Genomic DNA, 22,537 nt, shown 5'->3' with positions numbered 1-22,537 from the left:
GCAAAGGCAATTTCGATTCGTGGTTGGAATTGTGGAACACCAAGTGAGATCCGGACAATGGCGCGCGCGACAACAACGTTTTACGACATCGAAGTTAATGTCAAATTAAATATTGGTGGTTTTATCAAACGCTCGTAGTGACTGATGCGATGATGAAAGATTTTATTGAAACTAGTCGACAGTCGTGAAATTGAAATGTTAAAACTGGACCCCACTCAGAGCGAACGTCTAACAAACATTACCTGAAGTTTTTTTTTTTTTTTGAAAGGAAAGTATGAAGAACGACAACGAACTACTATTCACTATGCTGAAATAATAACTGATATTTGAAATTATTTCAATTTTAGATAAAGTGTAAAAAGTTCCCCCACAGTTCTGAAGGAAATGGTATAGAAACAAATAAAATGGACATTGGTGCTCGGAATTTCATAACGAACCATAACGTGAACAGGTGTGTGTGTGTGTGTGTGTGTGATTGGCCTAGTGAATGCATGGACAACATAAGACACGCGAGACAAATCTGGCCAGCAAAATCTTATGGCTCGCAGAGACCTTGAGTAAGGATTATCTTTCTTAGGAAAATATTAAAAGAAAATCACAGGGGATTATCCGGAACACTGCAATCACTTTTTAAAAAAACTCCTTTCCACCCCAAGCAAAGCATATTGCCACTTGCACAGAAGTGGCTTCTATTTGGGATCGTGTCTAACAGGGGACTTTGGGGAGTTGAACAGCGAGATGTTTGTTCAAAGTATATTTAAACCTATGCAGATTAGTACAATCATAGAAGCAGGAAACGGGGAAGGAATTCCAAAGTCTAGAAGTCCGGCATCTAGAAACCTCAGCAGTGAATGGGAGTGGATTTTATTGTTTGTCGGGAGCATGTACGTCGAGGAGGCACAAATGCTAAAAGTTCATTATTTACAATTTATTTAATTAGCTATTTTTACGAGAAAATAAGCTTTTGGTGTGGAAATGTTAATTTGAATTCCGATTTAAAGGATTTCATGAATGACTTCGTAGTCATACGCTTTTGCTCTTGAGTTGACGTGTTGAGACAGTTTCCCGGTAGAATTGTTCGCTCAAAACGCTAAAACATTGGTTTATCTTAACTACATGATGTAGAATAATTTTGAAGTGAAGGAAATTTAATTGCTGACAAAATCTTAACTAAAGTACCGATAATAATGTAAGGTCCCGATGGATAGAGACGTAAAAGCTTCATGATTTAATGACAATTCTTGAGAAGCAGCGCCAAGATAAGGAATTAGAGTTTCATTTAATTAAAGAAATCAAATACACTTTAACGTTAAATACGTCATAGTCTCTTTTTTTTCTTGGCTTTCGGACCAGGATCAAAGTGAAGTATCTGTTCTTCAGATGCTGCACTACACTTTTTTGGTCTCGGGTAATGGAGAAATCCTTCATGACTGATACATTTTTTATTTTTGTTACTGACCAGAGCGCCCCTTTTTGGGGAGCAGGTTCCCCCATATTAAAAATAGACCTCATGTTTAACTCTGCCCTTGAGGAGAGGCAAGTAAACAAAAAAAAAAAAAAAAAAAAAAAAAGAAAAGCCATCCCAGCTTCCAGAGAGAAGAAACAGTTTCACTCTCCAGAAAAATATGTAATATAACCCGACAACAAGTTAAAGTTTGTAAGGCAGCGTTTGAGTGATAGAATTACGAACTATGGAATCAGTTGTGCTGAGTTCAAATCCGCCCAAAGCTACTTTAGTCATTTACACACTAATACTAGAAAGGTATGAACCCGCAATTTCCTTACAACTTCTGGCAAAATAGCAACTTGTGTTCAAGTAATCACATATACTTAAACGTTTACAATAGGCACCAGCTCCACAGCGAATAACCTAACAGTGGATGATATACTGTAAAAAACAAACACTTCAATGTTTCTGACGTTGTTACAATATGGATTATCTTATTATTCGAGAAAGAGCCTAACTTCTGATGCAATCATTTACCTATACAAGAGTCAAACACGTCCCAAGATGATGCTCTACTGCTACAGTTGGAGAAATCCCTCTTTCGCTTTGATAAAGTATAAAATTAACTTCACAATCTAGTGGATTAAGATCACTTTTCTTTTCTACAGCCCTTTTGTCACAGGGAGACGTTGCTATGAAAGGTGCTCGGCTGAACTCCACTTTACTCCCTCTTTGTAAGACGTTCATCATCTTTCTACCAGAACTGAAAAAACTTCTTTTTTTATCCGCATGTCTAACGTCAGGCGAAATTTTCAGGAAAAGCCCCCCCCCCAAAAAAAAACACCTTCTTCCCCCATCTGTGAAACATATTACCACGGGACTGATTTTCTGTAGATAATGTGGCCATCTGCAAATTCGACATAAACAAATACTTGTCATAAACTGTTCCCATAAGTAATCAAGGTTTCTGTTTCATTGAATATGCTCGACTGAGTTCCAGTCCATAACGCGTCTCCAACAACTGAAAAAACTTCCTTTTTTTTCTCGGTGTGCCAAACGTTAGGTTCAATTTTCATAGAGAACTTCCCGTTTGTGGCAGATTTTCACACTGGAGTAATTTCTTACATACTACAACATGGTCGTCTTCAAATCGAAGTTAGCAAATACGTAATCAAGCTTTTTACTCCATTCATCATTTTTCAACCTTGTCAGTCAACTGATAATCCACTCACTTCAATTATTATTATTCAGTCGCTTTTGACCTTGAAAATTGTGCCGAACTCATATTAAAAAAAAAAAAACATCCAACAAAAAATAATTCATTTTAAAATACGCTATTTGAAAAAAAAATGCAAGAATGTGTTTTTCTTCTTTCACTGTTAATAAAGAAACTCTGACCACCCCCTCTCCCTCTCTCTCTCTCTCTCAATATGATCACTAATTGAGCTCCATGTAGGTATCCTTCCATAACTCCTACTTATGCTGCAGGTGATAGTGTAGTATCTGTTCTGTTGTAATAATATCATCCTCCTAAGTATTATCTCGTCTTTTTTTTTTTTAATAATAATAATAATAATGTCACCGGTTCGTTCGTCATATTACCTTCCAAACATTAACTCTTCTTTTTGGGAAGTTGGTGGAGATAAGGTACTATCTATTCTGTGGTCATGATGCTCCAAGGCATTACCTCCTTCTTTTTGTGGTGATGAGTCATTATTATATAATATTCTTAATCATTTAATTGACAATCCATCACATTAACCTTTATTCCTGAGTCGCCTTTGGCCTGAATAAATGGTGATGCATTAGAAAAATAATGCTGTGAAAGAAACAAGGTGAATTGTGTGTTAAAACTGGACTTCCACATAAGAACAAATATTTAGCTCGATGCCCGCAGAATAATTTATATTTGCAAATGTCGTTTGCAAAAGAAGCAATACTTGAAAGACATGTGTTTGCTTGTCAGTCGTTTGCATGAGATGACTTCATGAATAAAAGTCCGATCGAAAAAAACACACGAGATGATTCATAGACAAAGAGCTGTATCGATTGGGTGAAAAATGATCGCATTGAAGACTTTAGGTTTGATAACTAAGACAAAAAAGGGAGAAATTATTTTGTCACGAAAAAGAAAACGAACGGCAACGTTGGCCACGTGCAACAGCTGGGGAGCAAGAAGAAGAATAAAATCAATTCGCATGTTACTTAAACAGAAAAAAAAGGGAACTATTTATTTATTTACTTTTTTTTTACATTTTAATGTTTTTTATTTTCGAAAAAAATGAGTATGTTGTAACTTTATTAATATTAACGTAAATGATTTGTTAGGAGTACAAAACCTGATTTTATACCGCAGATGGGTGTACTCCGCTAAAATAAGAAATATCAGCTGGACACATTAAGTAGTGCGTCATTGAGAGATCATGGGATTGCAATGGTTGGTCAAGTACGCAAAAGGGACATAACTGGCAGTTTTAATATTTAGTTTTAAAATGTGACAGAGAGATGGCTCCGTGGAAACTTAGAGAAGCTGCACCCGAGACGATTTCGACTTAATCGTCAGAAGATGTCTCTTTCGATTCAAGCCGCTGACCGATGAAACATGTTGTCAGGAGCCCTGATCAACCTGCAGATGACTAAACAGTTCAAGGCAGCGCTGGATGCGCCATGGACGTTGATCATTGGATGATCACTATTCACTTGAGCAACGGGGGACAAGGCGAATCGATTCTGGCATTAAACATGACCAACGAATATTTAAATATACCTTTCGAGGCGTTTTTAACCGTAGCGCCAATCGGTGATCACCACATGACACAAAAAATATAATCGCTTTCGGGTTATCAGATGAAAGGTAGCATCCTCTGTTCGTGGTTCTGATCCGGGAACGAGTCTACCAAAGTAATATCCATCTCTATTATATCAAGGTTTGAAGTTGCCAGGAACAAACATCTAAGTGGCATATAGGCTGCTCATCTTCTAACTGAACTTTTACATGGCTTGTTGCATGTTCCTATTTTTTTCTTTCTGCCAGTAAAGAAACTGGTCCTGACGGCATTCCTATTATAGTGCTCAAAAAGCTTCAACCAGAACTACTTACAAAGCTGTTTAAGCGTTGTCTTAAGGAAATTGCTTCCAAACACCTTGGAAAACGCCGTCAGTATGTCCCGTATATTCAGGTCATCGGTCATCTCTCTCTCTCTCTCTCTCAATACATATCAATCAGTGTCCTCTGTGTTATGAGTAAGTTGCTGAAATATGTGTAAAACAGAGAAGTAGGCAATCACCTCAGCAAAAATAACCTCCTCAGTGACACGCAATATGGTTTCCGTTCTGCTAGATCTACAGCTGATGTGCTAACAGTTCTATCTCATAGGATTAGTGAATCTCTTGATGGAGGCTTCATTTCTAGGGCAATTGCTCTTGGCATATCATAGGCCTACTCCACAAAATCTCCAGCTACGGTATAGCTGGAAATGTCTTTTCAATTATTAAATCATTTTTCTCTGATAGGTTCATAAGAGTAGTGGTTGACGGGCAGAAATCAGAAGCTCACAATATTAAGTCCATCCTGGGCCCAACTCTCTTCCTAATCTACAGCAATGATCTTCCAAATCACATTCTTAGATCATTAGTAGACATTTATGCTGACGATACTATCATCTATGGCAACACTTCAAAGGCCGTAAACAACCAAGTTCTGATTTTCTCTCCTCTGATCTTGATCACGTGGTGCAAAGGAGGTGGCTGGTTAATTTTAATGCATCTAAAACCAAGCTTCTATCTTTCCATCATAAATGCTCTGATCCCCGTCTGGCATCAATTGAAATGAATGGCTCTTGTCTTGGAGAGGCTCCATGTTTTGACAAGCTTCTAGATCTGACCTTTACTCCTGATCTGAAATGGAACACGTACATCAAATCGATTGCCAAGGCTGCTGGAAAAATGGTGGGATCGTTCTACCGCTCTAGTAGATATTTTACTGCTGATGCAATTCTCTACCTGTATAAGAGTCAGATATGTCCAAGGATGGAGTACTGTTGCCACATCTAGGCAGGAACTGCTGGAAGCACCTTATTCGTCCTTGACAGAGTTCAAAATAGACTTCGTAGTCTAGTGGGGGATGGCCTTATATCTTCTTCGCAACCTCTTTCCCATTGAAGAGACGTTGCGAACCTGTCTCTGCTTTATCGTTATTTTCTTGGCAAGTGCTCGTCTGAGATCTAATCTATGGTTTCCCTGGCCTGACTTTCACGAAAAACACTCTTCTAACTGAAACCACTATCAATAATTTCTCCCACTCTTTATCTCTGCGTAAACCTGAACGTAGATTCCATGAACAAATCTCCTTTCTTAGAACTACACGCCCGTGGAACTCTGTTCTGTTTTCCTGCTTTCCAACTGACTACAATATGATCGTCTTTAAGTCCAACGTGAACAAGTTCTTGATGAGTCATCCTTTTAAGTAATCCAATTTACCAAACTTCCACTACTACGACATTTTCATATTGACTGCTGTATACTCATTAACCCTTATCCTCAAGTGGTCTCCGGGCCTTAATAAGTGGTGACCCCTTTGTAAAAAAAAAAAAAAAAAAAAAAAAAAACTCGCTTGGATTTGATCTCCATAATTTTATGTTGATTACTTTTTTATATTTATATTATTATTTTTTTTATTGGCTCAGAACTAAAAAAAATATTCGATATTAATGCAGCGCTGCTCACTATGCTAATCCTGTTTCCCGTGAGATATTCATTTTTTTTTTTTTTAGGTGATAATAAACATATTATTTTTTTTTATCCTTACAGTGCATGAACTTCGTCGTTAGAATCAATTAGTCAATTTCTTGTAATTGTACTTATTTTTTCTTCTCTCCACTACTGTCGTCATATTCTCTTCAAAAACAGTTTTCGTGTCGCCATATTTTCTTCAAAAACAGTTTTCATAAACTTTATTTAAAAAACATCAACGAATGTAATTAGGTTTTAAAGGTTTTTTGCAGTTCTTATTCCTCCTTCATAGTACGTGCTTAAAACACCAAATCCCTTTCCCTACAAGATAGGTCGCAGGCGGCAGCAGCTATCCAAACCCACTGTTCTTTCTGTCTCCCCTCTTCCTCTGTTACTTTAGTTGAAATATAAAGATATCCATCACTCATTCGCCCCGGAAGACTGGTGGTTAAACTGTCTGTGATGTCACTGCCGGAAAACGTAGCTTTACTCGAATTTCAATTGGAAAATCCCATTTTACCTAATTTTATGTGGAAATTTACAATACAAATCCAATCTTTGCACAGATAGATCTAAATATTATTGTTATGGCTGTTTAGCCAAAAACAGCTGGTGGCAAAACGAAATAAAAAAGAAACAATAATACACAATCTCCAATTCACCACTCTGAACTGACACTGCTAGTAGCAAGCAGAACGACCGGAAACGGTGATTAACGATAACCATAGAAAAACTGCTTTTATTTAGGAGTTTTTATTCTTCTTGGCTAGTTATACAACCAAATTTTGAGAGCATCATCTAATATATATATATATATATATATATATATATATATATATATATATATATATATGAATGTACGTGTGTGTGTATGTGCATGAGCATATAACATCTACATGCACATACATACATATAGATACACACACACATATATATATAGAGTAGAATTTTTATTCATACAGACATTATTTTCTACATATGAGTGTACCTGTATCAGCTACAATATTTTATTTTTCAAGCTAGTTTCTTCGGGTTTTCTTGTGTTATTCATAGAACCAGCCGGATCGTTAATCTGGGTTTGTTTGAAATCCGTAAAATTAGGCGTAACACAAAACAAAATCTTTTGTACTGTTAAATAATACGTAACAGGAATGAATGATTTGAAAATATGTATTTTCTAGTGACAACGCGTATGGAGGGGTCGCGGGATGGGGGGGGGGTGAAGAATGACAGAGAGGTAATGTGCCCGCTTTACTCCTCGTGGTCGCTGCTTTTCACCTCTCGTCAATTTCAGCTGCCACTATTTTATTGATCCGAGTGACGTCAGAACATTCCACCATGCATTGTCTGAAATGTTGGTCAGTCCCGCTGACCTATCCCCAGGAATTTTATGTCCCTCATTTTGGCTTCTTTGGCGCCATTCCTAGGGCAGTTGGATCCAGAATCGCTGCCTTGACCTAGGATTTGACCGACTTTCTTTGACGTCATCTTTGCAAGCCCAGACAGACGACCGTTCACCTATGCCAACTGCAACTCTATTCCCCATCTGTAACAATTCGACAATCGTGAGAAAAAGCTAGAATACAAATTTGCAGCTGAAACATGTATGCACGTATGTAGTCAATAATATATATATATATATATATATATATATATATATATATATATAATCGTTGTATCGATTGGTTTCCTAAATATAAATTCAACGAAACTCACGTGATTTTTAAATAGTGCCCAATGCAGGATAGAGTTGGTATATAGTATGTTTATTATACAAACATTATTGGTTACATATGTGTATACATGTTTCAGCGAAATCCCAATTCAAGCATAACACTTCATCAGACCAAAAACGAATCTATATCGATTCTTTTTTTGTCTGATGAAGTGTTATCCTTGAAATTATGGGATTCCACTGAAATATGTATGCACATATGTACCCAATAATGGTTGTGTAATAAACAAACTATGCACACACACACACACACACGCATACGCCCACACGCATACGCACACACACACGCATATATATATATCGGAATACAGCTCTGTCAGATATTAAATATATAACACTGGAGTTTCATTACATCTAGAAAAGAAAAACATTGCAATATATATATATATATATATATATATATATATATATATATATATATATATATATATATATATAATGGTATAGGTATGTGGGTCGTGTTTTGTCGCTTAGTATGCAAACACATGAGAGGAGATCCCCACTGGCACTGATTGATGACGCGACAGATAACCCCCACGGGAATCAGAGAGGCCAGCAGATAAACGGCCAATGAAAAACAAAAAAAGGATATTGTCAGGCGAGTAGCAGTCGGCCATTTATTAAACTTAACTCACACAATTCGACATGCCAGGCTTAAATTTATTGTCAGTGACAATGCACACTCGCATGCGCGGACACACGAACACAAAAGGAAAAAATAAGACAATTGCCGCCACCGCCGTCCCGACCAGCCAGGCAAATGAGTATGTAAAGAGACTAGATATAAAAGAACAGATTATGATAATTACTTAGTTGCTTCATGGAAATTCCACGGAGGTAAGGAGAAATATTGGCATTGCCTAGACTAATGCCAGAAGAAATTATTCATTAATTCTTAGCCTTTTGGACTGAAGAATTTTTGATTTTTCTCCCAATCCAGAGTATTCTTTTTGATGGACTAGATTCACTTCATATTAAAAAGCGACTTTGTTTCTACGTCCCCGTTAATGAGACAAGGAATCAACGCTATTGGGAGAAAGAAAAAAGAAATTAAGAACGAAGGAGGAGAAAATAAAAATATAGAAAAAGAAAGAAAGAAAGAAGGAAGAAACAAAACATGGAGAAAAAAAGTTGAAATGCTATGCAAAAATAAGAAAAGTAAGGATTGTCGAGAGTTCAGAAAACGTGTGGAGAGAGAGAGAGAGAAAGAGAGAAAGAGAGATAGAGACACACACTCACACACACACACACACTTAACATTGATTGAACATCTCAAAGACAGGAAGAATTGACGACGAATGAAGAAAGAACGAAAACGAAGAAAAAAATTATTGATTTTTTTGTTTATTTGAATTGTGTTATTTGTCATAAAATTGTGGGACCTTCCGGTTTTTTTTTTTTTTGTTTTTTGTTGTTGTTTTTTTTTTTTTTTTTTTTTTTTTTTTACAGAAATCGTCCCCAAACAAGGCATGAAACGACTTGATGTAAGAAAAAAATACTATTTCAATATCAAAAAACAGCTAATGCTTTTGTGTTAGTGTTAGATGGAAATATTAAAACCCAGAAAATGTCAATTCTCTCCCCTTTGTCAGAAACATTAGTCATGGGATAGGATGACTAAAGAACAAAATAAAAGAAGCAAGAGTTACAAGGCTGCTGAAACTAGACACAAAGTCCACTTTCTACTCTTCTCTGTGACAAAAGGAATTGAAAGTGAAACTTTCTAAGAACGTATAAAGCAACACACCGGCCGGCCAGTAATTATTTATTAAACTGAATCAATAAATGTTTTAGAACTTTTTATATACTCTCTACGTTATAATACGTCCGATTTACGAAAGGAGATTTCTGTATTTTTTATTATGCTACAAAATTCACGCTGTGATTTCATTTTCTCTATTGCTACTACTATGGCGTGATGTTTGACTTAGAAAACCACACGTTGACGTTCAACCACCTGCCTTTTTTAAACGTTTAATTTCACCCTTCGTCACTTCTCTGCCCGCGTAGCGTCGTGGTCAATCATCAGGCTATACGCTTCGGGTTCGAGCCTACCCCCCTCTATAACTTTTCTTTTCTTTTACAACCGGGCAACGCCAGGCACCCCTGCTAGTCTATATATAAAGGACAAAATGTATGTGTATGTGCGTGTGTATATTTGTATGTCTCGCAAGAACTTTCGACAGAGGCGTCGGATCCTCACGAAATCGGCATCATTTTAAAGCTCAACCCTTCGGACGACAAATATCAAATAACTGGACCAAAACATTAATTTCTTCACCTCAACTGGGCAGTTTCTACAAGGAGGGCTCAGTTTTTGTTTGTTTTTGTGCCGCCGTTTTTGCAAGTCATCGCATCGGTTGGATTGACTTCGCTTAATTTCAATGTTCTGAACTTCCGGTCGGATGATGGAGCATCATCGGGAAGACATCAAATTTTCTTTCACTTTCTTTTCCGCCTTCACGCCACGGGTTCAATCCTGCCTACTACCACTTAAAAAAAATTTTTTACACCTCTCTCCACCCAGTCTGCCTACTGTTGTTTTGATTCTCCCCCGCTACTACCACTTTTTTAACACCTCTCTCCACCCGGACTTCCTACTGTTATTTTAACCCTCCCAACACACACCACTCCACACCCGGGCAACGCCAGGTACCCCTGCTAGTTAAAATATAAAATAGTAAATGACATTCCTGACTTACTATGTAACAACAATTTTATTCATTCAAGAAATATTTTCATGAAACTTTCATAAACTATGGATAAACAAAATACCTTTCTCTTATACCTCTGAACACTAGCCCAGTCTTATCAGTATACATTATTCGTCCATGCTCGGACTATTGTTGCCACATATAAGTTGGTGCACCAATTACTAGCCCCCCCCCTCTTGACGAGAGAGTGTAAAAATAATTTCTAACCTAATAGGTCTCCCACTATCTACTAACCCCCATTCACTGTCGCATCGTAACGGGGTTGCATCATTACCTTTGTTTAAGGTGTAGTGGAGCACGTTCAATGTAAATACCCTCGACCTACCTGACTAGCATGAAAAGTCCATCCTTTAACTGTAAAGTGTGAAGTTCCCTAGATGCTGGAAGATTTTCTACATTAATATCTTGCTTCCTCGAACCGCTTGTCTTTGGAATTCTTCGAGGCTCCCTGTTTCCTCATTAGTATCAACACGCAGCAATGTAAATGTGATATAAACAGACATCGTATTACTTCCCCCAAAACCTATCTAAATCCTGTTCCCTATCATAGTAGCCCATTACACTTCATTGGCGATATGCGTTGTTTTGGGCAAACAAAAGTGTCCAATAAACACGTAATACATAAAATACTAAACAAGCAGTGATTACATGACTTGAAGCATGCGATGTTCAGTTGATGGCAATCATTTAACATTTGATAACTAAATAAATTGAAAGTCGAGATTGCACAAAATAATATGAATAAATACACAAAATAAAGAATAGCAAACAGTGACCTAATCACGCACCTAATATCCATCCGCCCATTCTATTCATCCACGATCCTACGATAAAGGATTTACCTATCAAGGTATATGTTTAATAAAGCAATAAACTAAAGTGCTTTTGCACTCTCTAGATTCTAGATAATTCGCTTATATTATCAAATTACCTTGTCAGTCCGAGATACGAATCTGTCCAACAATTTTCTGGATTTAGGTGACCTATAAAGAAACGATTCCCCCCTCCCCACGAAAAGAAGACGAAAATTCGGCTGGGCGAAAGTGGATATCAAACTACAAGCAATAACTGTTTTTTTCCTTTGTTTTTGTTTTTCGCTCCTTCTAACTTCCTTTATATTTAGGATATAATTACAGCTTTGATACGACAGAGGCGCAAACATTCACGTTTTCTTTTGGCTTCAGGGAACAAGCGGGCCATGTACGAGAGTTTTACTTTTAAACTTTACTTCAGGTTATTAATTAATTTTATTTGTCTGCCTAAGGTCCTGGTTCAGTGAAGGAGAAATCCTTTTAGACTGAGGCAATTTTATGTTTCGTCCTATTCTACAGTGTCGCTTTGCAGGGTGCCATATTTTCCTCTCATAAAACACCAACCTCGAGACTAAATCTGCCCTCGTGGAGAGTCAAGTAAATCATAACAAACGGTTGTAAAAGAAAGAAAAAAAGAAAGAAAAAAAGGAAAGAAGGAAAGAAGAAAGAAGGAAAACATTAGAAAAAGAAAGGAATCTAAATTGCAATTTCATCTAATAAAAAGAAAGTAAGAGTTGTTGCAAATTAAAAGAGATACACAGACAAACAGAGGTGTTTATTCAAATCGGAACTTGAGGCGGCAATTAAAAGTAAAAACAGAACAGAAAAGTCTATATGATGTACGTATTCGTTACAAAAAGATGTCATATTCCAAAAATTACGTAATTTGATCGAGTAAGTCTTTTTTTATTCAAGGAAATCAAATTTTATAACGAGTCGTAGTATTTTCGTCGGGCATATGAAATCCGATTACATAAATAAGGGGAGACAACTCAATTCAAAGTGTCGCGGTAAAAAAAATCAGCCTTATGTAGGTTAGTAATAAAATCGCTAAAAATCGTAAAATTCGATTTTCTTATTAAATATTATATAAGTTTTTTGCTTATGTAATAGTTTGAGATGAGACTTCATAATTTATGTATTCATTTTTTGCGGTCTGGTATCCCCATCTTCATAGTTCTTGAAGATGAGGATAACAGTCCGCAAAAATCGATACAAAAATTGACGTTTTTATTTTAAAAACCAAACTAAATAGATCGATTTACGAAATACAACTAGACTGAATGACATAGACACAGAGAAAGAAAGAAATAAAGGAAACAAAAATTTTCCTTGCATTAAAAACCGATCTTTTGTCAAACTCTTTAAAATCAGTTTCAAATTTTCAAAGAGCAACGAAGTAAACATGGGTCAATGAGATTTTAATTTATTAACGATTGATCTTAATCGATGTTCTTCTGATATTGAAATTCTTCAACATTCGAAACTGATTTCCAAACCTTAAAAGTATCGATAAAAATATACTCTGGTGTTAATAAACCTTTTTAAAAAAGGACATCAAATCACAGTTCATTTGCGCTCGAAACCAAATAAAATAATTTTAACGTACAGTCGTAAAAAGAGTTATCCAATTTTTTTTGTAAATGATAAGTCCCAATTCTTAGAATGAAATAGAAATAGACATTTTGTCTTAAAAATACCAACATCTGTGATTCACGATACTTAAACAAACATTTTATAAAAGTAGAGTAGTTTACTTAAAGCATTACTTGTAATATGTATATAGAAGGGTCATCTAAAGTTATCTATGCACGTACAGCGTATTCACGTTGACACACCGGTTCCCATTAAATCATCAATGTTAAGCGACGTTGAACCTGGTCAGTACTAAATGGGTGACAATTTAGGAATATTGGGTGATGTATGTGCTCATTGCTTTCAATCGTCCTTGTCACTGGAATCAAATAGTGCTGATTCAGGACCGATGTGGTAGTGAATTGCACAGCTCTTGCTCTCTCTCTCTCTCTCTCTCCCTCTCTCTCCCTATATATATATATATATATATATATATATATATATACATATATATATATATACATATATATATATATACATATATATATATATATATATATTGCTTGGCCTTCGGGACAAGATCAAAGTGTAGTATCTGTTCTTCAGGTGCTGCACTTCTATTTCTTGTTCTCTTTCGGTGGAGGAGAAATCCTTCACGACTGAGACAATTTTTATTTTTGTACCTTTTCTCCACGTTAAAAAACGACCCTAGTGTCTAACTCTGTCCCGTGGGGAGGCATAGTAAATAGGTACATAAATATATATGTACACAGTTAATAGTGTTCATAGAAACAGAAAGATTTCACTTCGTAATTTGTTGCTGATGGCATAGAGGTTAAAATCACAGATTTTTACAACATTAATCATCGAATTTTAATCCCGTATTCAGGCGTTTAACAGTTTAACCACACTGAAGACCTGTGAAAGTAATCTATAGATAGATGGTCTGTTCGCGCGCACGCGCGCGCACACACACACACACACACAAACACCCACGCACACGCATACATACACATATATGGTTGTTAAATGTCAAGTTCTCCGTCTGATGATTCCAAAAAGCAGTAAAAAAAAAAATTATCACGTCTGACTGATGAAGAGATTCTTATTTCAAATTATTATATCAATTCAAATATTATTTTTTTTCTCTGCATTTACACCAAGCTCTGTTACATTAAATAACCTGACAAGGACAACAGGACAATATATCTACCGTGTAAAACACACACACACATATATATATATATATATATAGTGTGTGGGGGGCGTGGGGGTGATAAAATTAATGGAAATAGTATTCCGACTAAATAGAGAAATGAAAAAGGAAACAAAGTTATGTGTTCATCAACGTTTTGTCTTTATTGCCAGACTTTCTCTGGATGAATGAAATTAAGAAAACAAAGCACCAGTATACAAATATAGTTGTATTGGTGTTTTGTTTTCTTAATTTCATTCATCCAGGGGAAGTCTCGCAATAAAGACGAAACGTTGATGAACACAAATCTTTGTTTCTTTTTTTTATTTCTCTCTCTCTCTCTCTCTCTCTCTCTATATATATATATATATATATGCATGCATATATATATGCATATATATATGCATATATATATGCATATATATATATATATATATATATATATATATATATATATATAACCAACACTGTTGAGACGTGGTATCCAATAGATACCATCCTACACATTTGCCTGTTTCTTTTTAATGTAAATATGTTTCACAATTATATTTTCGTTTGTTTACCTTCCTACCTCGAGACGTTTTACCAACATGTGCCCCTCTCTATAGTCATGTGTGAAGGGGAGGTGGTGAATAACACAGATATGTTTTATGGTTACTATCGAGATAAGTCACATTCGCACCTACGTAAAAAAAAAAAAGCACACACGTACGCGCAGACACATCCGAAACGTAATCTATTTTCACTCTCGGAAAGAAGAGTGATAGATAGGTATGTACAGTAAGAATGGCTAATCAAAATACACTTCACAAGTGGCTATGCACATAAAAGTATACCGTCCAATATATAAAGAAAAGTCAGTCAGATAATCGATGTTAAACCACTATATTATTGAATTTGACGAATTGATGTTTGATTTTATCTAGCCAGTGAATTACAATAAATTTCATTGTCTTCTTCAAAGACACAATTTTGCTAGTTCATACTATATACAGCGAGACATTTCCTTTGGTAACATAATTATTTACATGGTGACCGTTTACGTTCATTTGCTCTTCAACAGAGATGAGTATCCAATGAAATCACTGCATGTGTTACAATTAGAAAATGTAAATGGCGACAGTCGATTCATAATTACATCGTTAGTCATAAAAATTTTGCCAAATCTTTACCTCTGATAACAAATCGGGATTTCAAGGCATACAAACAAGACATTTCACTCGTACATTTCAGAACACGTACATAAAAATAACGTTTCTTTATCGAAAACTGCAAAGTAAATATCGTTTCTGGGGCTACAATTTGACACGTAAATAAACCACGCGTTACATAAGAAATCGAACAATTTAAGTCAATAAACTAATTGTTTGATGATTAAATTTAGTATCTTAAATCATTACCTATATCTATTTGCTTTTGGGGAGATGGAAGCGGTCGGACATAGCAAGAACGACTTGTTCATAAACATAAAAAAATCAAACGAAACAATATATTTTTATTTGGACCCGATCCAATCTTGAAACCTATAGTACCATATTGATTCCCCTAACTTTATATATATATATATATATATATATATATATATATATATATATATATATATATATATATATATATATATATACTAGCAGAAGTACCCGTCGTTGACTGGGTTCAAAAACAGCCTACAGAAAATGGACTGTGATTGATGAAAGTATGATAGGTTATGAAAACGAGGGGTTGTAAAGAGATAAGTTTTGATACTCAAAAATTTTACCTTAAGCAAAATATGATGAAAGTAAAGATAATTTTCGCGAAAATATATTTTTTATATCAACTTTGTTTCCATTCGTAGCCAAGAGTGACCAACAAAATGATGTTTCCTTACAAAGAGAAAATGTTATATATATATATATATATATATATATATATATATATATATATATATATATATATATATATATAAAAATATACAAGAAATAAATGTTACCATAGTTAATAAAAGTTACTTTTAGGGTAGAAAAGTCCATTGGTTTGTATTTTTAAGTAGTTTGTAAAAAAAAAAAAAATTTTTAATTCACGAACCGGCTTAAAAAAATCAAAATGGCAGCGACTTTGAAATGGAGAACCCCGTTTTCAATTTGAAGGAGGGGCACCTGAGCATTCTGTGTTAACAATTTAAGAAAGTTCCGTCAACATAAGGAATATTTATAAACATATTTTAATGTTTTCCGTTATTTTGTGCTTGAGGAATATTCGATTATGGCATGTGTAGTTTATATAAAATTCATTTAAGTAGTTATCGCCTCAAATTTCGTTTTAATTTCGTTCGCTGAAATTATTTCAAGTAAAGAGCATTAAGAAATTTATTTCAAAACAAAAAAAACATGAACTGAACTTTTATTGACTATGGTAACATTTATTTCTTGTAATGGGTGCTAGTCCAGTCACACTGAAGCAGTGTAATAAAGCGAAACAGTCTGCCTGTGGATAACTACATAAATCTTCCCTTTCTTTTCGTTAAATGATATCCTCTGCTGCTCACTAAGTGTAATGCAAAATTCTATGTTTGTAAATAAACAAATGGCGCACAATAAAAGTGGCAATCAATGTTTCTAGAACGGCCAACTATCAACTAGATTGTTGTACGTTTGATTGTTGGCTTGGGATAAAAGCTAGTGTAGCCGCACTGAAAAGCTGTGATACAGCAACACAGTCTATCTGTGGATGATTCTCTCTCTCCCTCTTTCTGTCTGTCTGTCTCTCTCTCTATAAAGAGAGAGAAAGAGAGAGAATATGTTTAAGGGATTTTAAGACATACTCTTTTTTTTAACATAGTAGGAATATTATATGATTTATATTTTCTATACCTCAGAATTACCAACGGCAGCCCATACAGTTACACAATAAACAGAGAGGCACATAATTATTGTGACTATAAAGGCTGAACATAGAAATTGAGAAGATTAGACCCTTTAATATTTTGTTTACAAATTTAGCAAATAGTTAAAAGCTTCCGAAGGAAAAGGTATCAAAATGTAACAAGCATTCTAAACACACTGATAGCATTAGAACACCTGGATTTGTTCGGTAAGTAGAACACACCATTAGTGATAATCCTTAAATATCCATGACGTCGATTGCAAAAAAAAGGAACTACCTGAATTTTTCTCCACAAAGACATTGGATAAAAGTCGGATGTGATGAGTAAAGGTCAGAAAGCGTAAAGGAAAATCGCTTTATCAGAACTAATAGATTCATGAAAATATTATTTTAAAGTCATAATTACATGGCTTCTAACATTTGATCATTTAGCTCACAATATATTAATCTTTTGGACTACTATGTATGGAGCATAGTTGAGAAAATTGTTAATCACCCACTTATAACAATAAACAGCCCTAAAAAGTCTCGATACTTAATTTCCGAAATTAATTAGAAGCACTTGATCCTTGCATGTAGACGATTCATATCTTACACAAAATCCGTTATTGAACTTGAAAGAGATTTTAACCCATTAAGCCCCAGTCTAATTTGTAACTATTGGGTTGAAATTTTGTGTAATGACTAAAAATAGGTTAGAATACACAAATTGAAAGGAAAAAGTTATTTTATTCAGAAGTCGAAATATTAATTCTCCGATACATAAGACACTTGTACATATGACGTGATTTTAAAAAGTCACACGTGATATATTTTTTTAAAAAATCTAACGAATTTATGCATTTAAGATAAAATTAACACATTATGTTAAAGAGCAAAGCAGTTCACACAAAGAATTACACGGCACATTTGGCAATAAGTTAGTGTCTTACTATTGCAAGACTCGTTTATATAAGCTCATCTATCGTCGAACAAATAGAATTTCAGAAAAGTTCCACAAAGAAATGTTAAAACAACTTTTGAAGAAATCATCAATTTTATACTTTCTTCAAAGTAATTATCTACTAAGTTGTACTATTATATATTATTTTATAGATTTTAAAAATAATTTATTTGGTGTCCTAATTATAGGACACTGAGATCTAATGGGTTAATTAATAAAATGACGAAACTAAGCATTTATTATTATCGTTATGAGCACGTTTTTTTTTAGTAAAAAAATGAATTATCTCTTTCTAAAAGTCATTTTGAGTATGTATAAATCCGTCCTCAAATAAGTTACAAACACTTACACACACACACATATATATATACACACACACATATATATAAATATATATATATACACACATATATATAAATATATATATATACATATATATATACACATTTATATATATGCATATATATATGCATATATATACATATATACATATATATAAATATATATAATATATATATATATATATATATATTATATAAGCATAATCAGAGTGTTATATATTTCTATGCAATATTGTGTTAAAAAGCTGCTTTGTTAATCTATTGATTAATAACAATGATTACAAATCAATGTCATCTCTGTTCCACCATGCTAAACAACAGGATCGGTATATTACAGGAAATAGCGCTGCAATAAAGGATATTACCATCGAACAAACAGCCATCAACTGGGTCTTGTGTACTTTTTCTCCTCTCATAAACCAATGAAAGTTGTTCTGTAATATATATTAGTGTATTACCAATAAAAAAAAAACGTTGGTCAATTAGCCTTTCATAAGTAAGATAACAAGAAGAAAAATACGAGGAATTGTTTCATACTTTTTGTTCATTGGCAAAAAGTCTGTCCAGCACCGCTGAATGTAACGCCAGTCTTACTTGCTTGACCATCATATTTGTAACAAACTTCTTCCAACACTCTGGTCTCTCTCTCTCTCTCTCTCTCTCTCTCTCTCTCTCTCTCTCTCTCTCTCAGACAACCAGAACTCACGTTAAGAAGAGCGCCGAACATAAGGGGAGACAACTGAAAATGAAGAAACTATTACGTAAAATAATAAAAAATCCACAGATGACATTAAAAATAGTTGTAATTAATAAAGCAAAATATAAAGCGAATAACTTGTATGTGTTTTTTTAAGACTTTTAATGCACATGTGTTCAAATAAAATACAACAATGTCATTGAAAAAAAAAACAACATATATCAAAACAAAACAAAACAAAACACCCAGGCAGCATCTTATAGTCTTGCTGATGATCATGCAATTTGTTGATCTTCTGCTAGTTGTTGTTTGGATTTATAATTGATATTTTTTGTCCGTTTTTCAAACATTTTTCGCCGTTTATTTATTTTATTTCATTCGCCGAAAGAGTTTCTTTTTTAGTGTTTATACGAACAAACATGCATTTAAATGCTTCCTTTCATTTGTTGTTGTTGTTGTTGTTGTTGTAGCTTAAGCAACAAGCAAAGAAATAAAGTAGATAAACAATTGAAAAAAAGACTTACCTAAATTGATGAAGGTCAGTCACAATGAAAAAAAAAGAAAGAAAAATAATTGAAATTGATTGATGGGTTATGTCAGAAAAACTTTCTCAATTGGCAAAAAATCAAAATAAATAAAAGAATATTTATATACTAATGCGTCAATAATTCGAAAAGAAAAAAAAAATGATAATAAAAAAATTAATTAAAATGTTGAGCTGGCGTGAGTTGATGAAAAAGAGTGAATAATAATAATAATAATAATAATAATAATAATAATAAAAATAATAATAATAATAATAATAATAATAATAACTAGCATGACCTGTGGAAATTCTACAACGGCATCTTTCGTATGTAATATATTGATGTTCGCATTCTGATGATGTTCAGTGTAAATGGAGACGCCTTGATATTATTGTAGCTCTTTTATTAAAAATGCAAAAATATTTATCTAAGCTAGCAGGGACACCCGTCATACCCCTAACATAAAATATGGTTAAATATGATATGTTAATTCTTGTAGATTTCGTATATATTATTATAGTCAATTTTCTATCGATTCTTATATATTATAAAGTTGTGATTTCAAAAATAAAATATAGCCATATGACTTGAGTGCATCAGCTTGAATCGAAACCGAAACCAAAACTTATGATATATAACTTAACTTTCACCAGCTATAATCGAAACCGAAACCAAAAGAAGGATTCTTGCTAAAATTATTTATAAAAAAAATAGATGACTTGAGTGACATTAGCTATAATCAAAATCGAAAATGAAATCAAAACTTACGTAGAATTCTTGGTAAAATTATTTATTACGAGAAATGGAAGGTCATAACAATTAAACTCGGAAGAACAAAATGTAAGCGTGACACACAGAATAACACACACGCTATCATATTAATATATAGATAACTAGCAGGTCGCTCGGCATTACCCGGTAGTAAAATACGCTTAAATATGTTTTGGATTAATGCAGATTTCGTATTCATTATTATATTACAGTGCGTCCAATACATAGTAATGATTTAAAAAGTTAAAAAAAAAAATAAAAATGACTTGTACGCCACCACAGAGAATCGAAACCAAAACGTTTAGTTAAGATGTGCTTTTTTCGTTGACGTTAATGCCTAAGTTATGAAGAAATGTTTGCTCCATGGCTAAAAATTAAAACATGAACTAATAGCTATTATGTTATGCACACGTAATGCTGGCGTTCGACCTTCACCTGGCAAATTCCATTTCTTTGTCACACTTTTGCATCAATTTTCCAGGCTAAAACCCAAATATAAAGTTTCACATGGGTTCGAATACCCTATAGATTAAGTTTCATGTCTGTAGACCAAAAATTGATAGAGGAGTTTGGTAGGCAAATTTTTTAAAACAAATATAGATACACATACATAATTATATTTAGAAAGAGGTTTGTGTTTACTATAACTTTTTACGCAAACATTACGCAAGTATAAATCATGTAGAATATCTCCATGAATATAATGATACGTAATAATTAACTAAAGATGATCATCCCAGAAGAAAACCGAAAAAAACTATTAGGGAATTAATTGAAATTAATGTTTAAAAGAATATGCAAATTAGCTAGATCTTTTGCAGATGAATGCAATTCTACGACCCATGTATAAGAAAGTTTTATTTTCTTTTTAAGTAAATAGGGAAAAAGGGGTTTTAATATGAATATCAATAAAAAAAAATATAGGAGTATAGATAATGCACGGACAACTGGTAGAGACACAAACAGCCGACATTATGAGAAATCGAAACTACAAAATCTTTAAGGACATAGAGGTACAAACAGATAAACCTATCCAAGCAAAGAGACTTGATATGATAATAATTAACAAAAAAGAAACAAATTGTAGATTTTGCTATCCTAGCAGATCACAGAGTGAAGATAAAAGGGACAAAAAAGTGAAACAAATATGCGGAACTTGCCAGAGAACCGAAAGCAATATGGAACATGAAGAAAACAAATACCAATTATTGTAGGAGCATTAGCAACGCGAAAAAAGACTAAGAGGTATTTGAATCAAGAGAAAGACTGAGATCATATAGCAGACGGTAATGTTGAAAAGAGTGGAAATCTTAAGGAAAACACTCGAACGTGGAAAGTAACCCAACTGAGATCCAAACGCAAACAGGCCACATGGACACCGCAACAGAAGCAAAACAAAAAGAAATAAAGGAACACCACATGAAACCAAGAAAACTGAAACCATTAAATTATAAATTAACTATCCCCCTCCACTCAGAAATGGTGATGTGAAAATCGATTGGCGACACGCCAAATAGTTGCGAAGGGTCAATAAGGACGGAAAGACCGAGGAGTTAATGACATTGCAAAGCTTCTGGAAAGAGGTTAAGAGTACTGGTAATCTAAGGAGACTTGTTATCACACAGTCTCTAGGGAACACCATTTGTTGTGGTCAGTGAGTAATTTTCGATGAGAACTCCTAGTGAGTACAAATAATAATAATAATAATAATAATAATAATAATAATAATAGCACATAAAATGGTCGCGAAGGGTCAAAGAAGATGGAAAGATCAAGGAGTAGAACAACATCCAAACCTCTTATGCAAGAGCATAGAGGGTGCCAAAATCCTGAGTTGGCTTATGGGCACTGAACTTGCAACAAACTGATTTTGTCAGTAAGAAATCAACGGTAAGCAAATGAGAATGTAACAATTATCAAAAGAAACGGAAATTACTGGGAATATTGAGAGACTTATTGTAACGCAGATTACAGGGAACACATCTTGCTACTGTCGATGAGCAATCACTGATAATAACGTATGTGAGAATTCTTAGTGAGTGAAACAAACAAACCACCACCAGGTTGGTATCATGATCATTGAACAGATACTATAATACCAGAGGTAATGCTTGGGAGGATAATATCATAATGAACGAATACGTACTACACTACTCTCCTCACCAAAAGACTAGGTACTGGCTTAGG

At 34.2% G+C, this 22,537-nt stretch overlaps 1 protein-coding gene and 1 long non-coding RNA gene across 3 annotated transcripts in view; one reads left to right on the top strand and one right to left on the bottom strand.

Moving 5' to 3' along the window:
- LOC145284774 (uncharacterized) overlaps window positions 1–22,537 on the top strand; it is a 132,462-nt gene that overhangs the window by 80,564 nt on the left and 29,361 nt on the right. The gene's annotated exons all lie outside the window — the stretch shown is intronic.
- Window positions 19,198–22,537, bottom strand: part of LOC145284775 (uncharacterized) — a 220,387-nt gene continuing 217,047 nt past the window's right edge. The window contains exon 2 of the long non-coding RNA XR_013868878.1: window positions 19,198–19,576. This is a non-coding gene — a long non-coding RNA (uncharacterized LOC145284775). The remainder of the gene's footprint in view (window positions 19,577–22,537) is intronic.

Source organism: Euprymna scolopes, chromosome 9, assembly GCF_053919585.1.
Source record: "Euprymna scolopes isolate OS-2025 chromosome 9, ASM5391958v1, whole genome shotgun sequence".
In the NCBI taxonomy this organism is placed as follows: domain Eukaryota; kingdom Metazoa; phylum Mollusca; class Cephalopoda; order Sepiida; family Sepiolidae; genus Euprymna; species Euprymna scolopes.
The sequence above is the reverse complement of the archived record's forward strand: the minus strand, read 5'-3'. Positions and strand labels throughout refer to the sequence as shown.